Genomic DNA, 18,275 nt, shown 5'->3' with positions numbered 1-18,275 from the left:
CACGAAACTCACCCGCAAACAGACGGAACCCCCCCTAAGAGCACCTCAAAGGCAAGCAAGTCATCAAAAACACAAAAAAAATTCCGCCTGGGATTTGGTCCAAAACACTTTTATCCGGTATTAGAGCTTCCCAGCAATGGCCCCAGAGCCGTCAACCCAGGAGAAAACGAGTAGAAGACCCCCAAACAGCCAAAGAGCAAAAGTACAAAAATGGGGACTTAGTCACTTTTTCACAAATTTCCCAAATCACTCCGCGCGCGCTCTGCAGCTAGGCCCTAAGTCCCCTCAGCCACCATGGATTTGCTTCAAACCTCTTGCAAAGTAAAGTATATATAGCCAGCAGTGCTCCCACACCACGAAACTCACCCGCAAACACCAGGAAGCCCCCCAAACAGGCCCCCGAAAACGCTACATAGAGCAAAATGTCAGAAATAGCCCAAAAAAAAATCGGCCTGGATTTTGTCCCAACCACTTCTACCCGGTATTAGACCTTCCCAGGAATGCCCCAAGACCCGGCAACCCACCCGCCAAGAAGCATAACACCCCCAAACAGGCCAAAAGCAAAATCTCATACTTGCAATATTTCTGGGCCTTCGGTCCAAACGCGCTGCGTAGCTAGGCCATAAGTCGGGGTTGGCACGACGGATTTCCTGAAAAGCAAATGCAATCAAGATTAGAGTGTCCCAGCAGTGCTCCCAGACCACGAAACTCACCCACAAACACCAGGAAGCCCCCCAAACAGGCCCCCGAAAACGCTACATAGAGCAAAATGTCAGAAATAGCCCAAAAAAAAAATCGGCCTGGATTTTGTCCCAACCACTTCTACCCGGTATTAGACCTTCCCAGGAATGCCCCAAGACCCGGCAACCCACCCGCCAAGAAGCATAACACCCCCAAACAGGCCAAAAGCAAAATCTCATACTTGCAATATTTCTGGGCCTTCGGTCCAAACGCGCTGCGTAGCTAGGCCATAAGTCGGGGTTGGCACGACGGATTTCCTGAAAAGCAAATGCAATCAAGATTAGAGTGTCCCAGCAGTGCTCCCAGACCACGAAACTCACCCGCAAACAGACGGAACCCCCCCTAAGAGCACCTCAAAGGCAAGCAAGTCATCAAAAACACAAAAAAAATTCCGCCTGGGATTTGGTCCAAAACACTTTTATCCGGTATTAGAGCTTCCCAGCAATGGCCCCAGAGCCGTCAACCCAGGAGAAAACGAGTAGAAGACCCCCAAACAGCCAAAGAGCAAAAGTACAAAAATGGGGACTTAGTCACTTTTTCACAAATTTCCCAAATCACTCCGCGCGCGCTCTGCAGCTAGGCCCTAAGTCCCCTCAGCCACCATGGATTTGCTTCAAACCTCTTGCAAAGTAAAGTATATATAGCCAGCAGTGCTCCCACACCACGAAACTCACCCGCAAACACCAGGAAGCCCCCCAAACAGGCCCCCGAAAACGCTACATAGAGCAAAATGTCAGAAATAGCCCAAAAAAAAATCGGCCTGGATTTTGTCCCAACCACTTCTACCCGGTATTAGACCTTCCCAGGAATGCCCCAAGACCCGGCAACCCACCCGCCAAGAAGCATAACACCCCCAAACAGGCCAAAAGCAAAATCTCATACTTGCAATATTTCTGGGCCTTCGGTCCAAACGCGCTGCGTAGCTAGGCCATAAGTCGGGGTTGGCACGACGGATTTCCTGAAAAGCAAATGCAATCAAGATTAGAGTGTCCCAGCAGTGCTCCCAGACCACGAAACTCACCCACAAACACCAGGAAGCCCCCCAAACAGGCCCCCGAAAACGCTACATAGAGCAAAATGTCAGAAATAGCCCAAAAAAAAAATCGGCCTGGATTTTGTCCCAACCACTTCTACCCGGTATTAGACCTTCCCAGGAATGCCCCAAGACCCGGCAACCCACCCGCCAAGAAGCATAACACCCCCAAACAGGCCAAAAGCAAAATCTCATACTTGCAATATTTCTGGGCCTTCGGTCCAAACGCGCTGCGTAGCTAGGCCATAAGTCGGGGTTGGCACGACGGATTTCCTGAAAAGCAAATGCAATCAAGATTAGAGTGTCCCAGCAGTGCTCCCAGACCACGAAACTCACCCACAAACACCAGGAAGCCCCCCAAACAGGCCCCCGAAAACGCTACATAGAGCAAAATGTCAGAAATAGCCCAAAAAAAAAATCGGCCTGGATTTTGTCCCAACCACTTCTACCCGGTATTAGACCTTCCCAGGAATGCCCCAAGACCCGGCAACCCACCCGCCAAGAAGCATAACACCCCCAAACAGGCCAAAAGCAAAATCTCATACTTGCAATATTTCTGGGCCTTCGGTCCAAACGCGCTGCGTAGCTAGGCCATAAGTCGGGGTTGGCACGACGGATTTCCTGAAAAGCAAATGCAATCAAGATTAGAGTGTCCCAGCAGTGCTCCCAGACCATGAAACTCACCCACAAACAGACGGAACCCCCCCTAAGAGCACCTCAAAGGCAAGCAAGTCATCAAAAACACAAAAAAATTTCCGCCTCGGATTTGGCACAAACCACTTTTAGTGCTTCCCAGCAATGGCCCCAGACCCGTCAACTCACCTGCAAAGAGGTAGAACAACACCCCCACAAGTGCTGAGTCTTTCTTCATTGGGCGTAAACCAGCCCTCTGCTTTGATGGAAATAGGAGTCTGGAGGAGGAGGATAGAGGAGCATGTTCTTCTGAACTTGTGAACCTGAGGAATGCAGACTGCGGCACCTTCAAATAAATTAGCAAACAAGTGAAGACAGTTCTGCTGATGGGCTTGTCTTTGTGATAATCTGATTAAAGTTTGAATTATATTAACTGTGCACAACAAAGAAAGACAGACACACAGGAATAAAAGTGAATAAGGATGAAAAAGAAAGTTATTGATTCGTTGTCTCATTTTCAGGGCTCGAAGTCGGAATCACGGTCCAGGAATAAGAATAAGGCTTCGTCATCATACTCTGCGAATTCAGCCCGGGTGAGGTCAGTGCCACCTGACAGAGTAGAAATTCCCTCATCTATGGTGCTGGCCACCTCCTCTTCATCCGGCACGCTCTCTCGTACTCTTATATCTGGTGGTATGAGGTGCTGATTCATCTTGATCATTGTTAACCTCTCCACATTTTTGGGCGAGAGGCGGCTCCGTTTGGGAGTTACAATCCCACCAGCCGCACTGAAAACCCGTTCAGAAGACACACTTGCGAGTGGGCAAGACAAGTAGTTTAAAGCCAGGTTGGTGAGCTGTGGCCACAATTCTTTTTTCCCATGCCAATACGCCAATGGGTCAGAATTAACATAGACCTCTGTGGAGTCATTCAGATAGTCCTTCACCATCGACTCAAGGTCCTCCTCCAAGGTTCCTCCACTTTGCGTAGCTCTTGCTGTGCCTCTGGCCTTTTGAGAACCAAACCCACGCAGAGCTAGCCAATCCTCTTCAGCCTCCAATGTTTCTGCTGTCTTTCGTGCAGATGATGCGGTTGCCGGTGTCTTTAACGGCTGAGAGGTCACTTGTGCCACAGCCACAGGTGCAGAAGTGGATTGTTTTGACTGGGGATGGCCTGCTGATGTACTGCCATTTCCTTCAATTTCCAGCCGTTCTGTTTCAAACTTCTTGGCTGACAAGGCTAGCCAACGTTTGTACTTTGTAACATCTTCATCAGCAAAAGGAAAGAATGCTCTGCCTGCCAGCGCCTTTTTGTAGCGTGGATCCAGAATAGTAGCACAAATGTAATGCTGTTCTGAGTGGATCTTTTGAAGACGTTCATCACCTTGTAGGAGCTCTAATAATTGCTCAGCCAGAAGCAAAGAAGAGCCTTTCTTTTTGTCATCTTTTCGAAACACAGAACACACCTCCTTCAGTTGGTCCTCCAGCATGTACAACAATGGGATAGCTTTTCCCAAATTAGAGTCCTCCTTGCTGACTGCACGCGTGAAGACCTCAAAAGGACGAAGCATGCGTGTTAGGCTTTCAACTATGTTCCATTGCGGCCCACCCATCCTCAGCTCCTCTATACCCTCTTTCAAGAAATATTGATCGAGTTGCGTATACTGCTCATACAGACGCTCAAGCATGTAGAAGGTTGAGTTCCAACGTGTTACCACCTCCTGGATGAGTGCTTTCACTGGCATTTGACATTGATATAGCATGCTCCTCAGCTGCTTGCGGGCCTTAAAAGAATGCCTGAAATGCTTGCAAATTTTTCGGCAGTTCTCCAATACACTGTACGCTGCACTGAGTTTATTACCCAAGAATTTTTGGACAACCAGGTTTATACAGTGCGCCAAACACGGCACTCTGAAATAGTAACCGTCCCTCATGGCCTTAACTATATTGGAGCCATTGTCCGTGGAAACATAACCAACCTTGCGTTTTAGTGGGGACAGACAGTTAAGGACCTTTGTGTTAAAGACATCCAAAATGTTTTCTGCTGTGTGACGTTTCTCCAAACCAAACATGGCTAGTGTTGCATGTTTCCGAGCACCTTTAAAAACAATGTTAGTGTCAACACCTGAGTTTAGCTTTGCTTTAGCCCCTGAAAAAGAGACCCAGTGTGCAGTGATGCACATGTAATCAGCGCCTGCGCCACTGGTCCACATGTCTGTTGTCAGATGTATAGTGTGAACAGCACTCTTCTGCAAAGCTGCCCCAATCGCCTTCAGAACATCTTCATGTAGTGCTGGAACCGCAACTCGGGCAAAATAGAACCGGCTAGGAACCTTCCATTTAGGGCAGAGCACTGTCACTAATTCTAGAAAACCAACCCCTTCGACAAAAGAAAAAGGGAGAAGGTCCAGAGCTAGCATTTTAGCCAGCTTAGTGTTATACAGACGGGTCATTGGGTGGTTGCGTTCATATTGCGCTTCTGTAAACAACATCTTTTTAATGTTGCCCTGGACCAATGATTTACGGGATGATGATCTCTTCGACCCAGTTACGCTCGCTGATGAACTTTTCCGCATTGATGTCTCACTCTCTCCCACACTCTTAGTGTGGCTCCCATGGGGTGTGCTGCTGACATGGGAACTGGGTGTAAGTGAAGTGTTTGGATCGTCTTCTTCTACCTCCTCGTCATCAGCAGATGACAAATCAACGTTTTCATTACGTGCAATTCCGGCTTTCTTGACCGCCTCTAGGTGCGGAAACCATTCGACAGGGTGCCTTCTCTCAAGATGACCTCTCTGGCCTCCGGTACCATAGTTAGAACCAAGCTTACCACGACTATATCGAAGCTTACAAAGGCTACAAATGGCTATGTTTTCCTTTTTTGGGCAAACACTAAAGAAGTCCCAAACTGGAGACTTGAAATGTCTTCGGGGGCCGCCGCCGGAGGAGGCGTCGATACTGGTGGTGGTGGTCCTGCTGCTAATGACAGATGAAGTGGAGGATGTGGATTGCCGAACTTCAGTACGTTTTGCACTTTCACCACCACGAATTGAGGTCGAGGACGAGGTGGGTACCTTCTTGCGAGGAAGAAATATGGAAGCGGTAGGTTTTGGTGTACTACTTAACTCCAAATCTAATGATTCCATTTCCATTGCCTCCTCGCCGACATCATCATCACGCTCAGCAGCTTCTCGGGATAGGGTCAAAATGTCTCTTTGCTGCATGCCCGGTGGGGCTGCAGTGACCTTTGTGATGACTGCCTCGTCGTCATCGTGAGAGGCTTCATCACCAGCAGTATCTGTCACTTCTTGTTGAGCCTCATCACACTCCATAGGTTTGAGTTTTTGGACGACCTTCCTTTTACGCTTAGGTACCGGTGGCAGATCATGGTGTGCCTCTGCCTCACTGTCAGACCGCAGTTGTCGTGGTTCCCAAGACAGATCACTTGCATCAGAACGAGGTGGGCTTGAAGAAGATGTAGACACCCCCCTTGATCTTTTCCTTGCTAGGGATGTGGAAGACAATGAATGATCATCAGGAGGAGTGGCTTCCAATGATACCTCAGCTTCATTGTCGATTTCCAAATGTGCCCCTACTTCGGGAGGAACAACTATTGTGGGCACTTGTGAACGTCCATGCACCTTTGCTTGCGCATCTCCTTTTGCTGCCTCTCCTTCCACATGTACTTGGGCGTGTACTTGCACATGGTGTTGTTGTTGCGGCTGTGGTTGTTCAACACTTGTCAGATGAGTTACAACAACCTGTGTTGATTCAGGGACATTGCTGCTACTTTCTTGCGATGAGCCAACATCACTGGTCGATGGTGATTGGAGAAGTACACTGACTGCCTCTGAAGCACTCAAGGGCTTTGACTTAAGTTGGCGTGGTGGTGGAGGCACTGAACCCAATGGAGCAGGGGTGCTGCTCTCAGGTTGGTCCCCAGCAGATCCTGCTGCTGCAGGCGTACTTTTTTTTTTGCTCCCAAAAAAAGTGGTGGGTGGCACACCAGCCTCCTTGGTAACTTGCTTCTTCTGCTCCTTACTAGCAACTTTCTTGCTAGAGGAGCTACGGAGACCTTTCTTTGGGGCCATCTTCTTCAGAGCAGGTCAGACAGCAGGCCGCAGTTGCACGAATTGTAGAGTTGTCTGAGGCCAGACGTGACGTCGCGTGACGTTATGCTGCACACACACACCGCTGCAGGACTTCTTCCTGGCACTGGTGGTTCTCTTGAGTCTTGTGCACCTAAAAAAAATGGAAGACAGAGGAACATCAGTTCAGTTATAGAGCACAAAAAAATCGAAAAACACTGCAAAATCAGCACAATCCCAATACATCCATGCCCTCCATAATGTTTAAATTCAAGACAACCCACAGAAAGACTAGGCCCATGCAAGACTCACTACCCCTGGGCATAAATAAAGGTTGAAAAGTAGGCAAAATGGTTGGAGGCCTAACAACAAAGCCTGCATTCAAAATGGCCACTTGCCTGCCAAGCACATGGCCAGTGCCTGTAGCTGCACTCAAAATGGCCACCAGCCACATGGCATGTCCCTCCCCATGAACACCCCCAAAAATCGAAAAACACTGCAAAATCAGCACAATCCCATTCCATCCATGATGTTTAAATTCAAGACAGCCCACAGAAAGACTAGGCCCCATGTACCACTCACTACCCCTGGTCAAGGCCCCAACAACAGGTCAAAAATCGAAAAACACAAAATTTTACAAAAAAAAAAATCGAAAAACACAGAAAAATCAGCACAATCCCAATTCATCTATGGCCTCCATGATGTTTAAATTCAAGACAACCCACAGAAATACTAGGCCCATGCAAGACTCACTACCCCTGGCATAAATAAAGGTTGAAAAGTAGGCAAAATGGTTGGAGGCCTAACAACAAAGCCTGCATTCAAAATGGCCACTTGCCTGCCAGCACATGGCAAGTGCCTGTAGCTGCACTCAAAATGGCCACCAGCCACATGGCATGTCCCTCCCCATGAACACCCCCAAAAATCGAAAAACACTGCAAAATCAGCACAATCCCATTCCATCCATGATGTTTAAATTCAAGACAGCCCACAGAAAGACTAGGCCCCATGTACCACTCACTACCCCTGGTCAAGGCCCCAACAACAGGTCAAAAATCGAAAAACACAAAATTTTACAAAAAAAAAAATCGAAAAACACAGAAAAATCAGCACAATCCCAATTCATCTATGGCCTCCATGATGTTTAAATTCAAGACAACCCACAGAAATACTAGGCCCATGCAAGACTCACTACCCCTGGCATAAATAAAGGTTGAAAAGTAGGCAAAATGGTTGGAGGCCTAACAACAAAGCCTGCATTCAAAATGGCCACTTGCCTGCCAGCACATGGCAAGTGCCTGTAGCTGCACTCAAAATGGCCACCAGCCACATGGCATGTCCCTCCCCATGAACACCCCCAAAAATCGAAAAACACTGCAAAATCAGCACAATCCCATTCCATCCATGATGTTTAAGTTCAAGACAGCCCACAGAAAGACTAGGCCCCATGTACCACTCACTACCCCTGGTCAAGGCCCCAACAACAGGTCAAAAATCGAAAAACACAAAATTTTACAAAAAAAAAAATCGAAAAACACAGAAAAATCAGCACAATCCCAATTCATCTATGGCCTCCATGATGTTTAAATTCAAGACAACCCACAGAAATACTAGGCCCATGCAAGACTCACTACCCCTGGCATAAATAAAGGTTGAAAAGTAGGCAAAATGGTTGGAGGCCTAACAACAAAGCCTGCATTCAAAATGGCCACTTGCCTGCCAGCACATGGCAAGTGCCTGTAGCTGCACTCAAAATGGCCACCAGCCACATGGCATGTCCCTCCCCATGAACACCCCCAAAAATCGAAAAACACTGCAAAATCAGCACAATCCCATTCCATCCATGATGTTTAAATTCAAGACAGCCCACAGAAAGACTAGGCCCCATGTACCACTCACTACCCCTGGTCAAGGCCCCAACAACAGGTCAAAAATCGAAAAACACAAAATTTTACAAAAAAAAAATCGAAAAACACAGAAAAATCAGCACAATCCCAATTCATCTATGGCCTCCATGATGTTTAAATTCAAGACAACCCACAGAAATACTAGGCCCATGCAAGACTCACTACCCCTGGCATAAATAAAGGTTGAAAAGTAGGCAAAATGGTTGGAGGCCTAACAACAAAGCCTGCATTCAAAATGGCCACTTGCCTGCCAGCACATGGCAAGTGCCTGTAGCTGCACTCAAAATGGCCACCAGCCACATGGCATGTCCCTCCCCATGAACACCCCCAAAAATCGAAAAACACTGCAAAATCAGCACAATCCCATTCCATCCATGATGTTTAAATTCAAGACAGCCCACAGAAAGACTAGGCCCCATGCACCACTCACTACCCCTGGTCAAGGCCCCAACAACAGGTCAAAAATCGAAAAACACAAAATTTTACAAAAAAAAAAATTCGAAAAACACAGAAAAATCAGCACAATCCCAATTCATCTATGGCCTCCATGATGTTTAAATTCAAGACAACCCACAGAAAGAATCAGTCCACCCACCACTGAGTACCCCTGGGAAAAGGCCCCAAAACAGCCCAAAAATTGAAAATCCCAAAATTTTAGTTGCAGCAACTGTAATGCCCCAAACAAACTTACTTGTAAAATTTCTAATCCAACAGTGATCCAAAGAAAGTCAAAAAGGCCTCAAATCCAAAGATCCAGCAGCATCCACAAAAGGTAATCCTTCCAGGTCCACATCCGAATGAAAAGTGACCAGGAGATGGACAAAGCACTGGGAGGAGCCTGCTGAACAGGAACAGGAAGTTGAAGACTATGGGGCACTTCCTTCCTCCCACCCCCCTGCCCCCCTCCCCAAAATGGACTCCTCGCTAAAAAAGTGCAGGCAAATGTCAAACTAAGGAGTTATTCACATAAAAATCATCATTTCTAGAAGGTTTATGCTGCTTGCTGGTGGATTTCTTGTGCAGAATTGCAAATTTATATTTTCGCGCGCCGCATCTCAAATCTCGCAATTTGCGAAGTACCGCGAGACGTGATCTCGCCGTACTCGCGTTGACAAACTCTCGCTGGCAAGCCGCGATGACGTAATCGCGCTCGCCAATTCCCGCGGGATCACACAGCAAGATCCAAAATGGCGCAGCACTCGCAAACTATCGAAAAAAACAACTCGGCAAACGATGATAAACGCCGCGCGCCGCAAAAATTGTATCACCAACGCCGCGCGCCGCCAAAAAAATCCGCTGCGTGCGAATTTGCGGATTTTGCGGGAAATCCGCAAATCTCGCGGATTGCGGATTTCCCGAAAATCCGCAAAATCCGCGAGCGGAACGGATTTTCCGCCCACGCTTAATTCTGGGACATTTTGTTATTGCTTGTTCGAACGTGGGCAGGCACCTTCAGTATGGTAAACTGATTGGGGTGAGACTCAGGAGGCCCTCATTTCATCTCACCACACTGCACCATTGGGGCAAGGGCAGTTTGGAGACCTCTGGCAAAGGGAGTTGGAGTTTTGAGCCTTTAGCTTACCCTAGAGGGCGAGCTTGTGCACTGGCGGGCAATGGAAATTTGCAGTTTGGAGGTTCACTAGAGCGGAAGCATGTGCATATGTGTAACCTCTTACCAAGGGGATGAGCAAGGGGTTATATTAGGTGTGTAATCCCCATACCCTGACTAGAGTGAAAGTCCCTACTTGGACAGCATGCAAACCACTGCTAACTAGAGTCATTTCTAAGATTCGGAGGCGTGGGTTCGATTCTTACCTCTGCCACCATTGTTAGAAATGGGGTCTCTAGTTGGTAGTGGTTTACACCTAAGATAACTCCTGCTCATCCCCTTGGTAGCTTGGCACAGAGCAGTCAGGCGTATCCCAGAGGCAATCTGTTAATTATTTGTACACACACACACAGTAACACAGTGAAAACACCACAAAAGTACTCCAAACCAGTTATGAAAAATAGCCAATATTTATCTGAGTTAAAAAGACCAAAAAGATAAAAATCCAACATACAACAAATCAAGAAATCACTTTTGGAAAGATCACTTAAAAGTATAGCTCTTAGAAAACAATAGCTCCAACTGGGACGTCGTGACAGGTACTAATCCAACAGTACGGCACCAACCGCAAGGAAGGGTGGCCTGGCTGCAGAGTTACATGGACCCTGGTTACAGTATCAAAGAAGCAGACCAACACAGCAAAGTGAACAGCACTATGGCATGCCCTACTGACAGCTATCCAGCTCTTCTTCCTGGCAGAATGTCCTCAACCCAGAAGTGTTCTGAGGACATGGTGTCACTGGTCCAGTACGTATACCAATTTCAGCCTATATAGTGCACAAGACCCTACCTTTCCCTGCCCTGGCTCCAGACACACTACACAGGGGGGAGACTTATTTGTGTGAGGACAAGCACAGCCCTATTCAGTTGTCAGTGTCAACTCATCCCATCACTCTAGCTCAGGAAGGCCCATCAGCCTGGTAATGGCCCATCAGGATATGCAGGGCACACCTCCGCTCCCTTTGTGTGACTGTCTAGAGTGAATGCACAAACAGCTCAACTTAGCACTTCCTAGTTTGCACGCAAAGAGGATAAAAAATAATGGATTAACTTTGGATAAAGAAGGAGTGCATACCTCCCCCTTGTTTGATATTAATTTAAATTCCCTTTGCTGGTGTATCACCAAAAATAAAGTGAATAAGGAGTAAGAGTCACAGAAGTTTCCACATTCTGAAGAGATCGAGGTTCTAGGCAGCAACATGAAACAAAGACGTTTGAAAATGGGGAGTCCACTCAAGAAAGAATATGAAGAGCGTTTTAGGACATTGTATGATTATTTGTGAAAATGTAAAGGGGTCAGATTTTGTGGACGAGTGAAGTGGCTGACAATAGACTAGAGGATCATGCATATTGTAGTCCCTAGGACGCACAAGCAGGTATTTCGAGTTAGTGAGGACACAGGGGGGCGGAGCTAACACATATTGAAGTGAGTCAGAATGTAGGTTACCGATGGCAGACTCTGCTCAGTAAATCGCAAACAGAGCAAGGAGGTAAGCGCCATATATTATATAATTTTAGAGAAACGTCTGTGTGCATAAAGAAAGCAGGGTGTATAAAACAGCTAGGGAAGGTGGATTCTTTCCTCATTAGTGGAGAGTGGGATACATAGACGGGATAAATAGAGTAGAAAGAGGCAGTTAATCTTTATGCGCTCTGAACGGACCCTGAGAGAATTATCTATCTGTAATACAATGGAAAGATGAATAGAAAGCGAGTGACATCCTGATAAAAGGAAGAGCACGGGAAGTTGAAAGGGGAGGTTGTGTTTACTAGAATTGTAGTAGCTTCGAATTGGTTGTGAAAGATGATAATTATGGTGAACACGGGGATTTGGAATGTTAGTTTAAACATAGAAATGATTTACATAATGCATTTAAAAAGTGTATGCTCAGCGAAAATCATGCGAAATGAATACTGATGCTTTTTTCTTGAAACTGTTGACTTCACAGTGACCCCCGACGAAGGGTTTACACCCGAAATGCATTGGGTCTAAAATAAAAGAGATGCTGCTCTGAACCACCTGTTGTTTTTGGATTATATTTTCGATGAAGTCCGGATGGGCACGCGCAAATATGAAAAGCTTCCAAAATTCAAGACGTTACTAATGTGGAGAAGTGGATAAAAGGATTGGCATGATTCTTGAAGCAAATGGAATGAAGTTTGATTAATGCTTAGTACTGATGAGTTGGTTGGATGGAGTTTCAAAGAAAGCAGTGCAACTAGGAGTGGAGCGTGGAACCTGCGCTCCACATCTCTGAACTTTCTAAAAGTGGCATTTTCAGACAAAATATGTATTTTTAAATTGTGAGTTCAGAGACCCCAAACTCCAATTTTCTATCAGCTCCCAATTAGGAGATACACTTGTAAGATGTTACATGGCACCTCCTTGGTTTAGCATTTTTTTCAATCTATTACAGTGACCCCTGACGAAGAACTAAGGGGTTCGAAATGCATTGGGTGTTTCAAAGAGTCCGCTTTAAAGTTGACCACACATGCTAATGTTAAAGCATGGATGGGCAACAGAAGGCATATGAAAATGTGATAATAAAATACGATGGTTCAAGACAGCTATCTCCGGAGTGATTTTATAAAGTGTAAAGATAAGGATTATACAAGAGTTGCACATTATTTGGTATACTTTGGATCAATTTGGTTTACTTGGATGGAAAATCGTACTTCACAGAATCGTTTTCCTCATTTCAGCAGGGCTACAGCTGGGTGCCCGAAGGTTGCACCCTTTGTTAAGTAACTTTGATATGCTGTGTTTGGACGAAGCACAGCGCTGTGTGCACGCTTTCACTTGGCAGACTAAGCATAAATTAACCTACGAACTAAGGAAAGGAGTGCATTCGCTACATTTGTACTTGCTTTGCAATTTAAATCGTCCCCTTGCGAGTTTGCACCCTACCATGTTTCACAAGATAATGGAAAAGACAACAGAGTACTGACAAGCATCACTTTGGAGACAGTGCAAGATCAAAACTTCGAGTGGATTTCACTAATGGGACATTATACCTGGACTGTTCAACATCAGATTGGAGAGACAGCCATACTAAGCACTCTAAGGATGTTTCACACGTCATGACTTTGGGATTTGATTATTTAGTTTTTGTCTTGAGTTTGTTTATTCGAGCATGACGTTTTTCGTAGTAATGTTTCATAAAGATATTTCTGTTTCATATTTCTGTTTTTGTAAATGAATGTAGGGGGTTGTATACTGTGGGTAAATAATCCTGGTCGGGTTACATGTTTTGGTTTTAGGAGATAGTGCATTATGGGATTTATAGGAGAAACTGGTTTAACACATAGGGGCCCATTATGATGTCGGGCGGATTGCCCCCGCCAGCCTGGCGGTGGCAATCCGCCGGACATCCTCACCTGAATTCCCCCCCGCCATATTAGGATGGCAGGGGGGACCACGGCGGACGGAAAGACCGTCCCCCGCTTTTCCGTCGCCTTGCGGCCGGGGCGGAAATGGATTAATATGGTGGCGGTGTCTAATAGACACCGCCAGCCATATTATGATCAGCAAAACACACTGGGGTCTTGACTCGTTACTCAGCGCGGCTGAGCCGAACTATACTAGAAAGCAACACAAGCGCCACTGCTGAGAGAAGCAATTGACCAACAAAGCTCAGTACGTATGGGTGTTTAGAATGAAGCATAAACAACCTGCAAAATTCTTTAGCAACTAGGAATTTATTCCTCTTTCAAAGATCTTTTTTGTTGTTAACACATTATTTTTTTAGTGCATGGAAAGAAACAACAATTTTTTATATATATATACAGTGAACAACAATGACATGTAGGATAATATTTACACACTCCCAACATTCATGGCCTTCCAATCATACAAAACACATGCATACACAGTAATCAGTAAAACAATCAAGACAGCAAATAGATACAAAAAACATGAAACCACGTATCGGTCGTAAATCAGTTGAAGGAATCCCTTGAAGTTTTTTAGAATTTTCTAAAGTCTTTTTAACTTAATCTCTGAACGAGAGTCGACTTCTTGGAAAGGTGGTAAACAAACTTGTTTTTAGCGCAAAAAGTTGTAGACCAGATACGGGGAAAGGATGGTCGACGCGTTTCGAACCCTTATGATTAATGGGGTTCTCCTCAGGACCTGTACTGGTTCTTAAGCCATTGAACCAGAAAACTACAAAATTCGAAACTGGAAGATCAAGGCAGGAAATTCTACGGTGAAACCTTTTGAATTTCCTGCCTTGATCTTCCAGTTCCCTGCAGGCCCCCAGAGTGAAGGTGATGTGGGGGGATGCACCTGTGGTACCCCCCTTCATTTGCATATACATAGCGACAGGCACTGCGCGGTGCCTGCCGCTTTGTATATGCAAATGCTGAAATGCATTTATAGCATTGTGGCGGGTGGTGCTGAGAGCACCATCCGCCACAATGCTATAAATGCAGGATGTGCCCGCCTCTGTGGCGTGCACATCCTAATAGCAACCACGGGACCCCCGCCCTAATGGCGGGCGGTCCCCAATTCTGCCAGGTTTAGAGCACGTCATAGGTCTTGTTTCAATTAGCAAATTAGGTATTGGGATTGGGGACACGTGTGGGAGTTACTTATAAAAATGGATTCCGAGGGAGGCTGAAAGGCAGCGTTTTTATACACGAAGGAAGGCACGATAAGGTCAGATTACCGGTCATGGCTCTTAAGAGGTAATTAGTTTGTGAAGTTTACCTTGGTTCTAATTGGCATATAAACAGATGGGGGGAGGTGGAATAGTGACAACTTTTGAATATGAAGGGATGCAAAATTAATGGTTTTGGTTTTCTACAGATAAATGGGCACAATTTCGTTTTTTGTGTGTTTGGAACGTGGAGGGGTTGTTAAGTTGATTTATTTTTAACTGCTATCAGCCCATGGATTCACGAGGGGACACAGAAGGGTGACATAGCGGAGTTCATCATGGGAAGAGTTTTAGGGTTGTTTACTGTTTTTAAAGGCACCGTTTTTTCTGTCTTATTTCCGTGATTGAGTGGTTGGGTTAGCATTTTATTCAATCTATTACAGTGACCCCTGATGAAGAAATAAGTGGTTCGAAATGCATTGGGTGTTTTAAAGAGTCCGCTTTAAAGTTGACCACACGTGCTAATGTTAAAGCCTGGATGGGCAACAGAGGGCATATGAAAATGTGATAATAAAATACGATGGTTCAAGACAGCTGTCTCCTGAGTGATTTTATAAAGTGTAAAGATAAGGATTATACAAGAGTGGCACATTATTTGGTATACTTTGGATCAATTTGGTTTACTTGGAGGAAAAATCGTACTTCACAGAATCGTTTTCCTCATTTCAGCAGTGCTACAGCTGGGTGCACGAAGGTTGCACCCTTTGTTGAGTAACTTTCTAAAAGCGGCATTTTCAGAAAAAAGATGTATTTTTAAAATGTGAGTTCAGAAACCCCAAACTCCAGTTTTCTATCAGCTCCCAATTAGAAGATGCACTTGTAAGATGTTACATGGCAGCTCCAATGCTAACCAACAGGAGAGATAGGCCTTGTTGTACTGAAAAACGAAATTAGCAGGATATCACTAACAGGACATATAAGGTGTGCCTTACATGTAATAAAAGTGAAGGTTTGGGCCTGGCAAGTGGGTGCACTTGCTAGGTCGAACTAGCAGTTTAAAACTGCCCACACAGACACTGCAGTGGGGGGCCTGAGACATGTTTACAGGACTACTCATGTGGGTGGCACAATCAGTGCTGCAGGCCCACTAGTAGCATTTGATTTAAAGGCCCTGGACCCGGGACACACCTGGTACGCTGTACCTGGGACTTACTAGTAAATCAAATAGGCTAATTATGGAGAGCATATTCAATGTAGCACTGGTTAGCAGTGATAAAGTGCCTAGAGTCCTAAGGCCAACAAAAAGAATGTCAGAAAAATAGGAGGAAGAAGGCAAAAGGTTTGGGGAGAACCCTGCAAAAAGGCCCAGGTCCAACACACTATTATTTTTGTTCTCCCTTATATAGAATTGTAAATTATAGTTAAAACAGAATGGCTGTCCAACATGCACCTTTATTTCAAATAGACCTGGCATATCCTTAGAACATGTAACTACATCTGGATTTTAGGTAGAAACTACTTATAAATCAAAGACTCTGAAGACAATAAGGAATCTAAGGGGCAATAAAACTGAACAGTATTTGTGGCTAGCAGTAGCTGGGAATCTTTGAAATTAGTGCGCTGTACTAAATTCCAAAATTCCAGCAAGCAAACCTGATCATATGTGGATGGTTTGGGCGGAGTGGGTTCTCCTCCAAGACACATTTTATTATAAAGAGTTCAAATAGTGCATTTTACAGCACAATTACCTCTTGCATTTGCTAAAAAGCCAAAGGCTCTGAAAAGGAACTAATGACACACTCTGACTTTCATGGATTCTTTCTCCTCTCTTTCACACTCATTGTCACTCATGCTATCAATCTCTTACTCCCACTCACTGATTCTCACTCACAAAAAGCTCTGTTGCACATTTTCTTTTTGTAGAAAATCTGTGGTTTCAGCAGCATGGAGCTGTTACTTCGCGATGATCTACATCCGCCAGATAGTTCCAACTTTTGTGCCAATTGTCTGTGAGTGTTGAAATGTACAACTTTATGGGTCATGCAAGCGATTTTTCTATGAATGTGTGCTTCATAAAGAGCCTTTTTAGGGATTTCAGGTCAGGGAAGATGTGAATGTTTCTTTTTGTTCGGGTGATGAGTCTGGCCGCAGTGTTACGAGAAGCCAGTAAAGGGGCCAGTTTGTATCTAGGCATAGCACTTCTGTAATCGAGCCTGGGGATGACTAGGGCTTGGACACCAGATTTAACGCCATCACTGCTGATGGTATTCTCCTCCTGTGCTGTTAGTGAAGAAATCCCATTGTTCATGATGAGCTCAGCTCGTCATGAGCATCAAAGGGGTTAAGGTCATCCTGCCACTTTCTTTGAAGGGGATGAATGTGTGCCAGGAGGGATTGTTTTTCGGGGAGAGCTCAGGGTGACCAATAGGGATAGCAGAGTGTGATGGATGACTAATGGTGGGTAAGTTAGATGGTACCAGCTTCCTCATTGTGTGTCACTCCTTTGCAATAATGACCATTTTTTCCATGAAGAAGGAAGCAAATTCTTCGCAATAAGCAGGCTTGTTGGAACCAATGCAGGGAAGGTAGGGTTGGTTGTTGATTGTTGCTTGACAATTTAAAAACGTTTTTTGGGCTGATTTATGGCTTGGTCCAGTTGGGTTCTAAAGAAATTGGCTTTCGAATTTTGATTCTTTTGTTGTAAGTGTTTCTCACTGACCTTAGCCTTTCCAAGTTTTCCATGGAGGTGAGGATCTCCAGGCTTTTTCCTATAGTCTCAAATTGCATCTTTCAGTACTGAGGTTTTCGTTTTACCTGGTTTAAGAAACTTTGGTACATACTTTTTTTTTGTTGGAGGGGAGTGATTCAGTCAAGGATGTTCAAGATGGAGGTATTGTAACGCTCTGTAAGGTCATGGACGCCCACAATGTCCCCCTGGGTACTGGTCTGTCTAATCGCAAGGCAGAATAGACTCCAGTGTAACAAAGGTATTATTCGGCAGGAAGGGCATCCAAAGCTGCCTGAGTTACCGCTAGGGTATTAAGGTAAATGCATGGAACTCCCCCACCAGTTCTGTGAGTTCTGCCTACTCTAACGATGTTGCGACTAGGGGGGACTAGTAGGTCTAAAAGGGGGCAGAAGAGTCGTTTAACCAAGTATCTGTCTGGATAACGCAGTCGTGCTCATTAGTGCAGGTGAGGCCATAAATGTCAGAAGCATGACTAACAGCCGATCTGCAATTAATGAGTATGCATTTAAGCAGCGTATTGGAGTGGGTTGTGACAGACCGAGTAGGGTTGGTAGGCTCGAGATTGGCTTTGTTAATCCCTCTAGGGTTGTGACTCGATACTCTGTAGGGGTTACTTTGGATGGTATGGATTTGAGCCAGACATACCCTACTGGTGTCTTCATTGAGGGTGTAGGAAAGGAGAAGTGCATGGATATCACTGTCTGAGAGGCATTCGGTCGATCTCCTGGGTTGAGAGGGGGAGATATGTGGATGGAAGGAGTTCCTATTAAAGTGAGGTGTGGGAAGGTTCCGGTTAGGGAGCAAAAGAAATTGGGAGCCAGCTTACTTCTTCTGAAAACTGTCATGCCTTTGGTTGAGCAACACCTCAGTGGTTAAGGAGGAAAGTCTTAGAATATTTTCCTTAAGATTTAATCT

Source organism: Lissotriton vulgaris, chromosome 6, assembly GCF_964263255.1.
Source record: "Lissotriton vulgaris chromosome 6, aLisVul1.2, whole genome shotgun sequence".
In the NCBI taxonomy this organism is placed as follows: Eukaryota; Metazoa; Chordata; class Amphibia; order Caudata; family Salamandridae; genus Lissotriton; species Lissotriton vulgaris.
The sequence above is the reverse complement of the archived record's forward strand: the minus strand, read 5'-3'. Positions refer to the sequence as shown.